The sequence below is a fragment of the Triticum aestivum genome, chromosome 5D (assembly GCF_018294505.1).
Source record: "Triticum aestivum cultivar Chinese Spring chromosome 5D, IWGSC CS RefSeq v2.1, whole genome shotgun sequence".
In the NCBI taxonomy this organism is placed as follows: domain Eukaryota; kingdom Viridiplantae; phylum Streptophyta; class Magnoliopsida; order Poales; family Poaceae; genus Triticum; species Triticum aestivum.
This window is the reverse complement of record NC_057808.1, coordinates 518,010,573-518,019,169: the sequence shown is the minus strand read 5'-3', so window position 1 is coordinate 518,019,169 and position 8,597 is coordinate 518,010,573.

The window sequence follows — 8,597 nt, the reverse complement described above, 5'->3', positions numbered from 1 at the left end:
CTCTTACCCACTGTCGGCGCGTCCCGATCAGTGTGCCTTGCCATTCTCTCCCAAGCATCGCTGGCGAGGGAGGGCCTCCCACCCCTTCTTCCTCGCTGCCGTAGTGTGGGCAGATCCGGCCTCCCGCCGCCCACCTAGCGACATCCCGGCGACCCTCAGGTAAGACTTCCTTCGAAACCGGCCTTGCTCTACTTCCCGAGCTCCTGACATCGCTGTATTTGTATCTTTTACTATTTCTCAGGCCCCCTCGTGTAGATAGGATCGATCAGCTGTTCGAAAACCACCTAATTTTTTTACTGTTAAGAGGTAAAACTAGTTCATGCACTCGAATCTAGTAGTACTTGGTTCAAACAAGGAAGAAAGGGGGTGGGGGTGGGGGATGATTTGTTACCTGAATCTAGGACTTGTTTGAAAGAGAAAATAATGGGGGCGAAAAGTAGCAGAGACTGGCTATCCAACTGGTGTCTAGGTCTAATAGGGAAATAAAGGGAACGCAGTACAAACTCAATGTAAACCCGATCTATTGGTTGAAAAATGAAAGAAAGTGGGGACTGGGGGACAAGTCAAAAAAGTAAGTCCAGCACTAGATTTGCTAGCCTCACACAGTATAAGGTGGCTATATACCGAACAAAAATGGGACCAACCCAGACTCTTCTGATGTTTGTTGCCCCGAGCCGCTCTTATGTAATGCCACTGGTAAAATGTAGCAGTCGCACTGTTAAAAGTAAGGACAGGTTACACCAATGTTGTTTTCAATGTAATGCCTCCAGTAATATGAATCAATGGCACGTTTTTTCATGTCCTGCTAAATTTCCCATTAAGATAAGTTGCTTCTTTTCGTTAGAGATGCAACTGTCCTGGTCCGCCTACTCTCCCGTGCCCAAATACCGACTCTGTAGCAGCTGTTAATGTAATGTTGCTGGTAAAATGAAGCAATGGCACCATTAAAGTAATGTCGTATTTAACGGTTGTCATAGTTAATCCTAATGCCCACACTAATATCTAGCAATGCTGTTAGAAATTGCTACTGTCCTTGTACGATTGCCATTCAGATAAGGAACATGCTTTTTTTCATTTGATGCATGTTTCATCACTTGTTAGTCACCCTCCTTTCCACCTTTTTTGTGCAAACAGAGATATACATTTCACGCTTGATCTTAGTTGAACTGCACAAATGATATCCAAATTATAGTTGAACATTCCAGGAGCTTCACGACCAACCTTGATGTTGCTCAATTTTATTACAACTAATGACAAAGAAGCTCTGTGGGTTTCGTTTTCTGATGGAAATGGAACCGGGGCTGGAGCCCTTTTCTTAAAAGAAGAAGAAGAAGAAGCTGCTAGCTCATGGTACATTGCTTCATTTTAGGTGAACTGCACCAAAAGGTCCCATGAATTGAATCATCCATGTTGGTGACTGGTGTCATCCCTTCTACGATGGCGTTGACTGCAGATATGGTTCCCATCACGAGGTATGTTCCTTTTTGGTCTGACCGTTTGCCAAAGATCATGCATGTTGATCCTGCTCTTGTGCTAATGTTTTGGCACTGCCATGATAAAGTAGTAATGTTATTATTTTGCACCTTAATCTAGTGGCACTATTAATTTGAGGCAATGTTTTGGCACCGCTAGTGCCACTGTTTTTTTATATATCGAAAGAGGGGGTTCCCTCCGATTTCATTAAAGAAACCCAACCATAGAGAACCATTATCCGACAACATTTCAGTGTAAACGGGCAGTTATGCAACTACTACTAGAACGGACTGAGTACTAGCAGGAGACAAGTTCGCCACATAAGCTAGGCAGGTAGGGGACGCAGCACCAGCTCGACCAAGTTTGGATCACAACCCAAATGCTACCACAGAAACATCAGGGGGGAGATAGGGACTGAAAGAGCCAGCTTTAGCATCCCAGTCTAAGCACCCCCGGCCTTCATCCTTGCGACGCACGGTACACCTCGTTTGCCACCTGCTCGACCCTAGTGTAACTGATAAAATGAAGTAATAATACAGTTACAATAGAGCGAGTGTCCTCTCTATCATTTCATTTCCAATGTAGATAAAGAAAGTGCTTCTCTTTGTTAATGTATGTTTCATCAACTAGTCCCATTGTTAATGTTTAAGCGTTTCTGCAAACTGGGGTGCTTAATTTTAGTTGATCTGCATAAAAATAGAGATTTGAATGTCTCAAGGCCCCTCCTTGTACTACCGCTGTACACTGATGTTCATCACTGGCAGAAGGTGTATCGGGGAGACTTGGGTCGATTTCCAGTATGATGTAATATTTTCTTCTGTTTATTAGTGTATGTTTCATCAACTAGTGCCACTATAATGTAATCACGCATTTTCATTATCTGTGCAAACAGGGTTATTCAGCTGCATTTTGGTGGAACTACACAAATGTACGGATGGAACCGGCATATATGCAGAGTGCTAGGTGCCAAGTAAAAATTACCGACACCAACCCTGCTCCATCTAAGCATTGGCATCCACCACCATCAGTGGGATGTGTGGCGCTCACTGTGGACGGATCTTTCTCGGCAGCAAATCCTCTAACCAAATACTAGTAGCTTAGACTTAAAAAAATACTAGTAGCTTATATTGGCAGTTTTCTAGGGGTGTGCTCTTTTCTGAAAGAAGCATCAATCTATTTTTCTTTATTTGTACACAGTGTCACAACTTTGACCCAAAGGTCCAGAGCTATTTTAGGGTGATTGGCGTAGTACTCGGAGACTGATTGTCAGCATGATTTTTATTAGTTGTCACACTGATTGTAAGCATGAGCAGATGGAAGATTAGGTTAAATCGAAGCTTACCTTAAACCTACCGACGCCGTTGAAGCGAGGTGAGCGTCGAGGGAACCGTGGAGAGCGGTGGGGACGCGATGTCGCTCCATCCGGCCTCCTCTTGTGGTGGGAGAACGAATACTCCTGTGGCTCCGGCTGGCTCTGCACCCTCACGAACGGCACACCGTACTCGATCGATTCGTTATCCTCTGGGTGCTCGACCTTCGACCTGTACGCCCACCACCTCTGCCCGACTTTCACCTTGGGCGAATTTGTCTGCTCCATCACCCAGAGGAGATACTCGATGAACTCAAAGGACTGCGACGTGACTGCCGCCGAGGAGTACATTACTGCCCTCATCGCCGTCGTCTCACTCTTTCGCATATATTGCCACATGGCCCTCACCGTCCTCGAAATCTCCCACTCATTGTCAAACCAAGTAAGGATCTCCTTCAACCTGGCTAACTTTGCCTGGTCGCCGCTGGCGATCTGCCAGATTCGCTGCTGCATCCCCTCCATAGATGTCCTTCTGAGTGGTCCGGTGCTATCTTTGGAAGATGGGAGGAGAGACGGTGGTCTTGCAATAGAGAAGAGGGAGAGGCGAGACGGTGGTTTTGGAATGGAGATCATGGAGAGGAGAGGTTCCCCTGCCTTTCGGTCGCTGACAGGTGGGCCCCGCGCTTGGTGGGACCCATGTGTCAGTGTCTCAATGGTAGGATGGGCTACGTCAGGGGATCCTCGTCCGAGGAGAGAGGAGGTGGTTTTGCAATGGAGAAGAGGGAGAGGCGAGATGGTGGTTTTGGAATGGAGATGATGGAGAGGAGAGGAGGTGGTTTTGCAATGGAGAAGAGGGAGAGGAGCGTGCGGCAGCGATTTAGGATTGGACGAGAGGGCCGGCGCGCTGTGACTGGATCAAAATCAAAATCAATTTACCCTTTAATTAAAAAGCGACCCCACATTAACTAGTCTCCCTTTTATTCTGGTTCATAATTGACCATGATTTTCGCAAATAAAATATATGTTATACGTTGCAAAAGTAATATAATTTGAAAGTACATTCAGATACGAACCAAACGATACAATTTTTGGTGACATGCATTCACATTTTGCTTGTCAAATAGAGTACGTGGTCAAACTTTGACCCAAAATACGCAAAACAAAAAAATACTTCCAAGACCAGCGCCGCTCTTCTCCTCTTAAACCACCGCCGCTCCTCTCCTGTTCCAATCTAAATCCAGCGCCGCTCCTCTCCTCTTCCATTTCAAAACCACCGCCCCTCCTCTCCTGTTCCAATCCAAAACCAGCGTCGCTCCTCTCCCGTTCTAAACCAAAACCAGCGCTGCTCCTCTCCTCTTCCATTCAAAAACCACCGTCGGCGAGTGAAGGTGTTGTGGAGAAGTAGATCGATGGAGGAGTACAACCGATACGTGAGGATCGCAGACGGCGACCCTGTGAAGCTAGCTAGGATGTTGGAGATACAGTCTTGGTTTGACAACAAGGACCAACTAGTGGCGACGGCGACATCCATGGCCAAATATCTGCAACAGAGCGAAAAGGCGGCGATACTCCCGCAGGGAGTCATGCGGGAGTACATAGAGCTGCTCCTCTGGGCCATGGAGCAAACAGATTCACCGAATCCGATCGTGAGGGAGCGGTGGTGGGAGTATCGATCCGAGATGGAGCATCCACCAGAGATTGAAGGATCGAGCATCTATAGGGTGCCGTTTGTGAGGGTGACATGCCAGAGCGAGCCGGTGGAGTCTTCGTCGACCGAACCCAACTGCAAGAGGAGAAAAACAGTTGGCCCGACGATGCTTCCCCGCCATCCTCTCCCTCGCCGTTCACATCGTCTCACGGGGCGGCTGTCTGCCGCCGAGGAATAGGAGGGATTTTCCCCCCCAGACCAATAGTCGGGCAGGTTGTGAATTGTCAGGAGGAGCTTAGGGTTGTTAGTATTTGCAGGTTGTGAGTTGTGTTTTGTGTTGTGTATTTTGAGAGTACTTTCAGATATGAATGTCTTTTGAATTTCAGATTTGTAGTATTGAGCATATGAAGTATTTTATGAATTCTAGAGATCTATTTTTAGCACTTAAAACAATGTAGTTTCATAGGAGTATAAAAGTGTAGACAATGTGATTCTCAGAGAAGAAACTGCAAGTTTCAGTTTCAGATAAGAAACTCCAAGTTCAGTTTAGGATAAGAAACTGCAACTTTCAGATGCAGAGCATTTATATTAACACGGGCTTTTCAAACAGTGTTAACATCATGCTGGAAGTTTTATTCATGGTCGAAACTGGAACTACCAGCCACTTAACATCATGCTGATCAACATTCATGCATAGCACATCTTCATATGATGCACAGTCAAAAAGATATGATATTTTCAAAATGCCCACATAATGTCGAGTGTGCGAAAAACAGAGAAAACGAGGGACGAAGTTTTGACAAGTGTAGGACATGGTGTGCGTACATGACAATTGGGACCCACATGTCAATAAAGGCGAAGGCAAAAAATTTGGAGATATTTTCTCTGCACAGGTGGAATCGAACCCGGGCGGAACAACTGCCCCGTCTAGGCTTTCTTTTTTAACATGCGCAGCCCACGACCTCGGATGGGAGGTCCATAAGGCTGTTTGTATTTTCTTGAGGGCCGTCATGTATCGACCGGCCTATGGACCTCCTATCCGAGGTTTTATTTTTCCTGAAACATCGGCAGCCCAATTTATGTATTTTTTTTAAGAAAACGCAGAGGTCTGTTCTATTTTTCTACATAAGAATAGGAACGCCCGATCCAACTTATGTGTCCCTTCTAACTATATTATATATATTTAAATTATTTTATATGTTATTATATATTATTGTTATTGTCATCATATATTTAACAGATACTTACATATGTAAGAAAACAATATCCCACATCTTGTTAACTTATAAAAATAATTTCTTAACAATAAAATCCTGGAATTTTTTTGGCAATGAAAATCCTGGTGATTGTGTACAAAAGCTTGGTAAGATTTAAGGACCAATGTAATATTAAATCACTTATTATTTAAATATATATATATATATAACAAAATGCTCAGCCCCTGTTTATTTTTTGATAATATTGCTACGCCCACCCCAACATTATAATTAGAATCAGCCCAGCAAAATCGTGTATTTCGAGAAAGTACAAATGGCCTGTAATTTTTTAGGAAAAACATAAATGGGCCGCATGGACGCTAAATTATTTGTTCACCCAGCCCAGCTAATGGACTGTAGTTCAAAAAAAAGATCAAATGGACTGTAAATTCTACCCCGCAAAAAAAGACTGTAAATTCCGAAAAAATGGGTTGAATACGTGCCACATTTTTGGAGGCTGAAATGTGGGCCAATAGGCCGAAGCCAATGCAAGTCGTTGTCAACTTAGTCAACAAATGATTCTGACATCGTTAGCCGTTGGATATACATCCAACGACCGGCATCCATCTTCAATCTCTCGTCCTCTTCCTCCAGCGCCGCCGGGACCACCTGCTCCCGCCTCCTGCTGCTAGCAGCTCTGCTTCGCTGTGAAGCGCTACTCCACCGTTGGCCAGGCCATCCCTCCACCCCTCCACACCTCCTGTTCTTCTACACCGACTGCCGAACCACACCGCACCAGAACCAGTTAACCCTCGTACACCTCTCCGTCTACGACTCTACTCCCGCGTCTTCCCATCTCTGGCTCGTTGCTGTCCGGGGCCTCACCGTCGTCCACCACCTTGGATGCGCTTGGTGCGGAGTGGTCAACGTGGTCAACAAACGACACCATCAGAAGTAGACTGTGCGTGGAGAGGCTGACAGCTGGGTCCACGGCTGCACGCAAGGAAATGCCTCCTTATTACGTGCAAAAAATGATTCCTCCACCTGACAGCTGGGACCTACCGGAAGGGCCTCTGTATTTCGCGAAAAAAACGTTCCCACCGCTGACAGGTCGGACCCACCAGCTATATCTTCGCACGCAAGGAAGTGCCTCCTTATTATGCACAAAAAAATGAATACTCCCCCTGCTAGTTGGGACCCACCTTGGTGGGAGGCTGACTTATGGGCCTACTAAGTTGACGGGGATGGAGTGCTTTGTCAACTTAGTCAATATTAACGATTCTAGCTCCAGTGACCGTACGATGTCCATCCAACGGCCGTAGTGCTTCTTCAACCTCTGCTCTTGTTGCTCCAGCCGCCCAAAGCAGCGCCGGTCGTGCCGCATGCTCCTGCCTACCGTGGTCGGCTGTGCTACCATGGAGGCCTCACCACCCCTACTATTCCCACCGCTGGCCAGGCCCTACGGCGACGGCACCCTCACACCACAGCCGAACCAGTGAACCCTCGTACTCCTCTCCGCGCGGGCTTTCACTGCCGCGTCTTCCCTGGCTCCGCGTCGTCCCCTTCCTAGGCCTCACCGTCGTCCACCGCCCTGGTGCTGTCGGCGCGGCGTGGTCAACGTGGTCAAGGAACGACTTCCGTCAGAAGAGTACTGTACGTGGAGAGGCTGACAGCTGGGTCCACAGCCGCAGCAAGGAAGTGCCTCCTTATTACGCGCAAAATAATTATTCCTCCACCTGACAGCGGGGACCCACCGGATGGGCCACCGTATTTCACGGAAAAAAAACGTTTCCCCCTGATTGCTGGGACCCACCAGGTACATCTTCGCACACAAGGAAGTGCGTCCGGGCAAAAACAAAGAAATACGATTCGCCCCCTGACTGCTGGGACCCACCAGCTACATCTTCGCAGGCAAGGAAGTGCCTGACAGTCAGGACCCACCTGGTCGAAGCGTACGTACCGTTGTCATTCTGGTCGCGAACATGTACGTGCATACTCATCGATGTAGAGGCGCGCACGTGTCATAGTAGAGGCGCGCACGTAGCATGTACACATACGTACAGCAGCCAGGGTGCAAGAAAGTAAATACGGCCACGTACGTACATACGGGCGGGGTCTCGAACGCCTACTCGCGCGTACGTACGGCCAGGGCTCGTGTACATGGCTGGGTCGGAACGGAGAAACAGCGTCGTCGTCGTGTTCATGGGGAGCCAACCGGGTGGGTCAGAACGGAATGCGTCGTCGTGTTCACTGGGAGGGCTTGGACGGAACAGCCGATGGAAACGAGGCCTGGCGTACCGCAGAACGGAGGAAACGGCCTTGTGTTCGACCGACCATGTTCAAAACGGGATCCTGTTCATCGGGAGGGGTCTGGCGTACTGCAAAATGGAGGAAACTGACCTCCTACGGTCGAAACGGGGGTCCTGTTTATCGGGAGGGGTGTGGCGTACCGCAAAAAAAGGGAAACGGACTTGTGTTGGAGCGCTACGGTCGAAACGGGGGTCCTGTTCATCGAGAGGGGTGTGGCCGATACCCACGGGATACTGTTCATCTCCACCGTCGACCCCCTCCAGCCTCCACGGGCTACTGTTCATCCACCATCGACCTCTTCCAGCCTCCACCTGCGACTGTTCATCCATGGGCTCCTGTTCATCCAGCCTCCACCGCGCGCTACTCCACCGGCTACTGTTCAACCAGCCCTCTCCACGGGCTCCTGCTCAACCACCCCTCCACGGGCTACTGTTCATCCAGCCGTCCACCGTCTACTGTTCATCCCGCCCTCCACGGGGTGGTCCTGTTCATCCTGCCCTACATGGGGTCCTGTTCATCCAGCCCCAACCGGCTCAAACGATCGGGGTCCTGTTCATCCACCCGCACCGGGAACTCTTCATCCAAACCCCCCGGCAACGCTCACTGTTCATCCAGAGGCAACGCCATGGGGTCCTGTTCATCCACCCCCACCGGGAACTTT